This window comes from Phoenix dactylifera, chromosome 5 (assembly GCF_051530095.1).
Source record: "Phoenix dactylifera cultivar Ajwa chromosome 5, Ajwa_hap1_PhDact_Kaust_v1.1, whole genome shotgun sequence".
NCBI classification, from domain to species: Eukaryota; Viridiplantae; Streptophyta; class Magnoliopsida; order Arecales; family Arecaceae; genus Phoenix; species Phoenix dactylifera.
Genome location: NC_143194.1, coordinates 9,013,387 through 9,020,068, shown reverse-complemented (window position 1 = coordinate 9,020,068; position 6,682 = coordinate 9,013,387). Strand labels below are relative to the sequence as shown.

The 6,682-nt window shown below is 47.7% G+C and overlaps 1 long non-coding RNA gene across 1 annotated transcript; it reads right to left on the bottom strand.

The window, feature by feature from the left end:
• Positions 1 to 1,997: 1,997 nt before the first annotated feature.
• Positions 1,998 to 4,042, bottom strand: LOC113461137 (uncharacterized). Its single transcript, XR_005507078.3, has 3 exons — positions 3,709 to 4,042; positions 2,322 to 3,606; positions 1,998 to 2,213 (listed from the first exon to the last, which is right to left on the bottom strand). It is a non-coding gene; the product is annotated as an uncharacterized LOC113461137 (long non-coding RNA).
• Between the last annotated feature and the right edge of the window lie 2,640 nt (positions 4,043 to 6,682).

Genomic DNA, 6,682 nt, shown 5'->3' with positions numbered 1-6,682 from the left:
AATCACGGCTCGGCTGCCATATGTATTATATGGACCACCGTGATTATAAATATGTATCTACCTTTCTCTTCTAGACCTCCATTGGTAGGCCTGCTTATCAAACGAGTCTAGCTGAGTTCAAATCGGGCTCAACCCTATACATAACAAAAATTAGCCTAGCTCAAGTCCGACCCGACCCAGGCTTCAAGCTTATTTCCCATGTCCGAGCTCAATAGCTTCAGACGTCGGGCCAGACCTCGAGCTTTTCTGATCACGGCAGCATACAGATATAGTAATATATATATATATATATATATATATATCATAATCAAGTTTTAGCTGGGCTCGAGCTGGGTTGATGCAAATCTAAGTCCAACCCGTTTAAAAGATGGGCTTAAAACTATATATATATATATATATTTGTGTGTGTGTGTATGTGTGTGTGTGTGTGTATATATATATAATCAAGTTTTAGCTGGGCTCGGGCTAGGTTGATGCAAATTTAACTCCAACCCGTTTAAAAGATGGGCTCAAAATTTTGGTTCAGTCCGTCCGGCTAAAAAATTCGATCCAAGCCCATTCAAAATGTGTCGAGCACGGACATGCCACTCGATTAGAGCAGGTCTACTCTAAGATCAAGGTCTGAGCAAGAGAGAACCAGAACTTGCAATGGACAATACATGCCTACAGATGCTAGAGCTGAAAATGGGCTTGGGCTAGCCCGAGGCCCATCGATATGGACTCGAGTTGGGCTAGGATCTGAATTATCCAAAACTTTCTTAGCCTAAGCCCGGCTCGTAGCTCGAAAAAGTAATCGGGCCGGTTCAGATAGAGGCATGGTCCAGCCCAGCTCAGCCCACTTTCAGCCCTAACCGAAATAAAAAATAAAAATAAAATAGAAAAAATTAAATAAAGAGCAAAAAAGTTTGTTGCGGAGATCACCTTGGTAATCATTGGAAACTAGGGCTGTTAACGAGCCGAGCCGAGCCCGAGCCTCCGCAGGCTCGGCTCGGCTCGTTTCACCAACTCCCCGGCTCGGGCTCGGGCTCGGGCTCGGTACCGAGCCCAGTATTGGGCTCGGGCTCGGGCTCGGGCAGCACAGCTTGGGCTCGGGCTCGGGCTCGTGAAGCTCGTTTGCCCAAGCCCGAGCCCGAGCCCGAGCTCGAGCCCGCCCCATCCCCATCTCCGTCCCTGTCTCCGTCGACCGTCGGAGAGAAGAACGAGCAGCCGCCAGTCGAGCTCGGTTCTGGCGGTTCGTCGAAGAAGAATGAAGGAAGAAAAGAAAGAAAAGAAGAAGAAAAGAAGAAAGAAGGATAAAAAGAAAGAAATATAAAAAAAAAAGAGAGAAGAATGACTCACCTCGTCGCGTGCGGCGGCCGCCGGCTTCGGCCGCGAGCACCGCCGGCACGGGCTTCGGCCGCAGGCACGGCCGAGGACGCCACGAGCTCGGCCGCGGCCCGACCCTCCCGTGCAAGGGACTCCCCTCCTCTGTGACTCTGTAGCAGTCTCGCCGCCGTCGCCGGTGGAGAAGTCGGCAAAGAGGGGAAAAGAGAGAGGGAGAAACGGAGAGGAAAGAGGGGGAGGAACAACCCTATCCAGTCTCCGATCGAAACCTCCAGAACCGAGCTCGGCATCGGCGGCGGAGGGAGGCAGCGAGGCATCGGCGGCGGAGGAGGAAGGCGAGAGGGGAGGGGAGGGACACTCGGAGGGGAGGGACACCCGGAGGAGGGGAGGGGAGGGACACCCGGAGGTCCCGGACGCTTCTGGAGAAACCCAGACTCAGAAGAAATGAGAAGAAAAATAAAAAAAAAAAGAGGAGGTGGGACTAATTAACGGATTGCGTTTGGGTTAACGGGCTAAGTCCGAACCCAAACCAATCCAATTCGATTTTGGAGCCCTCTTTGGGGCTCGTTTGGGCTCGCGAGCTGCTCGGGCTCAGATTTAAACGGGCCTCATTTTGGGCTCGGGCTCGGGCTCGTTTGACTAACGAGCCGAGCTCGAGCCGGGCTTTTACCGAGCCGAGCCCGAGTAGCTCGGCCCGTTGACAGCCCTATTAGAAACAGCCGAAGCCGCACTAGGGCTTGTGGGTGCTTCTGCTTCCACGAGGTGGTGCATGACATCGAGAGCGCACATGATGCCGTTGATGGTGTGCTAGAAGCTGCGCGCCGAACCATTTTCACCGCTCGTCGAAAATGAAGACAAGCAAGGAAGAGGTTACTGAATTATGGCACCGACTACGGAAAGAATAAAAACAAGAAAATGATGGCATCGGTGGAAGGAGCCCATGAAGGACCTCTAGTCAAGCGCACAGATACGTCAGTCTGATGACGACGTGTTCTTACAGGGCAAGGAACGAATCTTTAGCCATATTGGACTTCGACAAGGATGGGACTAATAAGCACACAGATACATCAGCCTGATGACGACGTTTTCCCACAGAGGAAGGAACGAATCTTTAACCTGATTACAGAATTTCATGCAGGAGGCCCGCGTCTCACATTTTCATTGGTCGGACAATCGTAGGTGGGACCGCTGCACCAACCAATCGTGTTTGACCAGCTCTCCATGCAGCAAAGAAGTCTTCGCTCATGCCAAGAAATTATAGCTCGGATGGCTGTACCTACCTATCGTGTTTGACCCACTCTCCTTAATTTGTACCCAGGAAGTCCTCGCGCATGTAATGTTATACATCGCCTATTAATTAGTATATGAATGATTTGCAATGAAAACTATTGCATCATAAAAGTTATACAAGGATATATAGGTGATAAAATCTAATTCATCGTTAAATAATTAGTATTCTGTAATAAAAATATATATGTTATCAAAAAACACTATGTTTAACTTTGAAATATTATCATTGTTAATAGTTAATTAGATAATTAACAACGAAAATAATTTTTGTTGAAAATTTATACACTACAGAATTTATGACGTCTTCACGGCAGCCGGGGGAACCAGATCCACACCAATACCGTTTCTATGGCATCCAACCCCTGTACGAAGTTGGGCACCTATGGCTCCATGGCCAGAAGCTAGCCCGCTACCTCCCACGGACCTCCGGTGAGGGCTCGGTCCCGATCCGTCGTTGATCTAAACCTTAGAGTGAGGTGGTCGTCGACGAGAGGCACAAGCACCATCTCCACTTTCATTTTTCCTCGGGCCTCCAAGTCCTTGGCCACCTAGTCCGCCAGCACTCGCCGACCGAAGCTTCGGACCACCACAGCTAGGCTGTCCTACTCCCTTCGCGATGCTTCTATTGGCTCCTCTGGCAACTCGAGTACGGCCATAAACATCTGCCGGAGGTTTTCCATCTCTGCTTCCAAAGCCCGATGGGTCGTGCAGACCCTATGCTTCTCCCAAGCCACCGGTTCCTGGCCTTGCATCGGCAGCTGCGCCCGACCCTCGCTTCCGGCAGCCCCCGCCGCCGCCTTGCCTGTTTTTGCCTTCGCGTCAATCTCCACCGTACACAATTTTTGATGCAATTGCCCCTCAGAGCGAACCAGCCGTTATTGAACGGTACTCCCATTTTTTTTTCTGATTTGAGGAGCTTGGAGAGCCGGCTTTGGTGCATCGGAGTGGATTGGATGAGTAGCGCACTTTCCGTTCAACTCAATCAAGGTATGACTGCTAGAGAATGAGGGAAAAAGCAGCACGATGTAAATATATCGTTAGAAAAAGATTTTACCAAAGTATAGAAATTATTAAAAAAAAAAAAATCTCACAAACCTCGTGGGCTAAGCAACTATATGCCTCTTAACAATATGGGATAATCTATCAAAGCAAAATTAATAAAGTAGCAGGGGCCAAGAGCGCGGGGCTGGACTTTGCGAGCATCGGCAAGCGATAGATCCTGGTCTTTGGATGCTCCGCCGCGAGGCTACGGCAAAGATACTGTGGGTGGGATGATTTTGACCGTCCGGGAAATTGGAGGGCTGAGGAAGCGATAGAACCACCCAAAACCTGACCGGGAACGCGATCAAGAAGGACGCGGTCATAGCGTTGGAAACCATTATGCCTGTAGATTTGTAGATCACAATGGAGGCTGCAGCAGCGGTTGTGCTTTTATAGAGGACAACCATGTTGCCCGTTGACGCAGACCCAAGAATACAAAGAGACAAAGTTTGACGTGAAGTCTTACCTATCCGAAGGGTTCGTTTGCGTGTGGTCCTGAAACCATTTATCTGAAAAAAAATTGTCAGAAATGTAATTACCGACCCCTCCCTGAACTCTTCAGTATTCCTTTAACATCCAGTCTCTATTCCATCCCTTCCCATTCTGAAATTCCAACTCTATCCTTCTCCACCCAACCCCTCGTCTGCTAAAAAAAAAAAAAGAAAAATTCTAGCAACAAGGGCTCAACTTCCAAGTCTCATCCATCTTTTTCTTCAATTCCTCATCCACCAACTCCGAAGGAAATAGATCTCTCCTCATAAATAGGGATGGATCAATACCATCCTATATATTCGAATATGTTTCCGCCTGCACCGCGGCTGGTCAAGAAAATGCATCTGCAATCTTCAAGATCGGCCAACACAGCATGGGACGCCAGTCACGCCACCCGCTTGAGCGCTGCCTGGAAATCCTCGTAGGCTATAGAAAGTGAGGTAGTCGATGCTCTGGAAATTGTTTGTCCCGTTGTATAATATAGCCAATGATGATTGACATGGTTGCAGACAAGGCACCTTCTCTCTCCCTCTCTATCGATCGTTTGCAATAACGCACCACAAGCATGAACCAACAACCATTATCTTATCTATTTTGGGCTTATGGATATTATAGGAATGCATGACGGAGTCGAAGCGGGTGAGAGAGATGCCTGGGGCTACAAACTGGCCCAAAGAATGGGTTGATTAATTTAGACCTATGAATTTGGTAGATATCATTAGGAAGATGTCAAACTCATTTGTTGATTCTTACATTGGTGGCATGCAAAACTTGACCCGAGCATGACCTGGTGAAACCCAATAAAGTTATTAGATCAAAGTAAACTAGTCCTGACCTGGCCAAGCTAGAAAATGAATCAAAACCATTAGAGGAAAATTTAATTCAGCTGTTTCCTGACAAAGAATGAGCCCTTTTATGTCTTAAAGTAGAGCAATTCATTTTATGAATCTGGTTTTGACCTCGCGCGACTCATTCCCATTCTTTGTTCTTTTCTATCGGTTGTGATCTTTCCTCGCCCGTTCGAACCACTAATTTCTTTTTGAGAGTTTGTCATAAGGGATTAGAGTTCTATTTGGAGGGTTATTACCTAAGTGCCATGTAAACAACATCTTTCACTTATAGGATGTAATAACCTAGTGTTGTTGGGGCTTGTCGACCGGCCCGAATAGGCTAGGCCCAAGCCAATTGCACGCCCAGCTCAACCATCGGTTTGTGGGCCGGCACGAAGAGGCCAAGCCTAAGGCCATTGCGCCATGTGGCACGATGCAGGTGGAAAAGAAGACTCCGATCGGAATCTTCTTTCTCTACCAATTTCTTTGGAGTTGGAGACTCCTAAAGGGAAATCTAAGTTCAACTCGAACTTTAGGATCATGCCTGTTTAACTCTCCTCCTCCTCCCTTGAGTTTCACTGCCAAAAATTGCTGTCAATTCCAAGCCTTCTTTCTCTAAGTCTCCTCCTTGATTCCTCGCCAAAATGAGCCACCGGAAGTTTCACCGGACCGAGGTAAGAGTCCTTAATCTTCTTCTTCTTCTTCTTCTTCTTCTTCTTCTCCATCGTCTTAGCCTTCGATTCACTTTGATTTGAGCCGACAAATCCCTAGTTTTTCTTCCAAAATAGGGGTGCGCTGTTTCGGCTCCTTTCTTCTAGGTTTTGCCGCCGGTGGCCACCGAGATTGGCTAAGATTTGCAGCGCTTAGATACCCCAGTAATCGAGTGACTTTGGGTTGGGGAGACAGCCACAGTGATGGCCGAGCCAATGGGTTGATTGGTGAGGATTTTTCTCTTCTTTCTTGCGCTAGCCAACCACCGTCGCTGATGGTGCCTTGGTAGACCGACCGCCCTGGGCTGCTGCCACCGAAGATGGCTTCCATGTTCACACCGCCATCGGACACAGATTCCATGGCCCCCTGATCCAAGAAAAAGAGGGAGAGATCGACTCTCCCCTATTTTAGAGAAGAAGAAGAGTCTTCTCGCTCTTCATTCTCTCTCCTCACTCCTCTCTCTCTTGATTTCTCTTTCTTTGTTTCTCTCTTTCGCATGATTCTATGGATCCTGCAGGAGAGTCCCATATATTCTCATTGTAGAATCGAGTCGACTCTAGTAGAGAATCCTAGAGCAGTACTGCTACGACCAACCATCGTGCTAGCTTTATCCTAACCATCGCCGAGTACCGTTGGACTCTATCATCATAAATCTCTATTGTGTTATATATACCATGGTCTAATTCTTGTTTTATAAGTTGACTGGTTTGATTGGCAAGAGCAGACCAACCTGGATCGTCGGACGTTGTTGCCTAGTTGACCCTGTCCTTCCTTCACTTTAACTTTTATAGGCTACCATTGAATCCATAATTGATAACCTCAGATCTATTATTCTTTTCTTGATTGGATACATATTTTTTGATCAGATGGATTGAGTTACGCTCTACTGTCTGATTTGAACAATGGGACCTTATCGTCTAGTTGGCCTCACACTTTATTCTACACGAATCTATTTTCAAAGTTAGCCCTGATTTTGTATGGGGCTACATTCATCT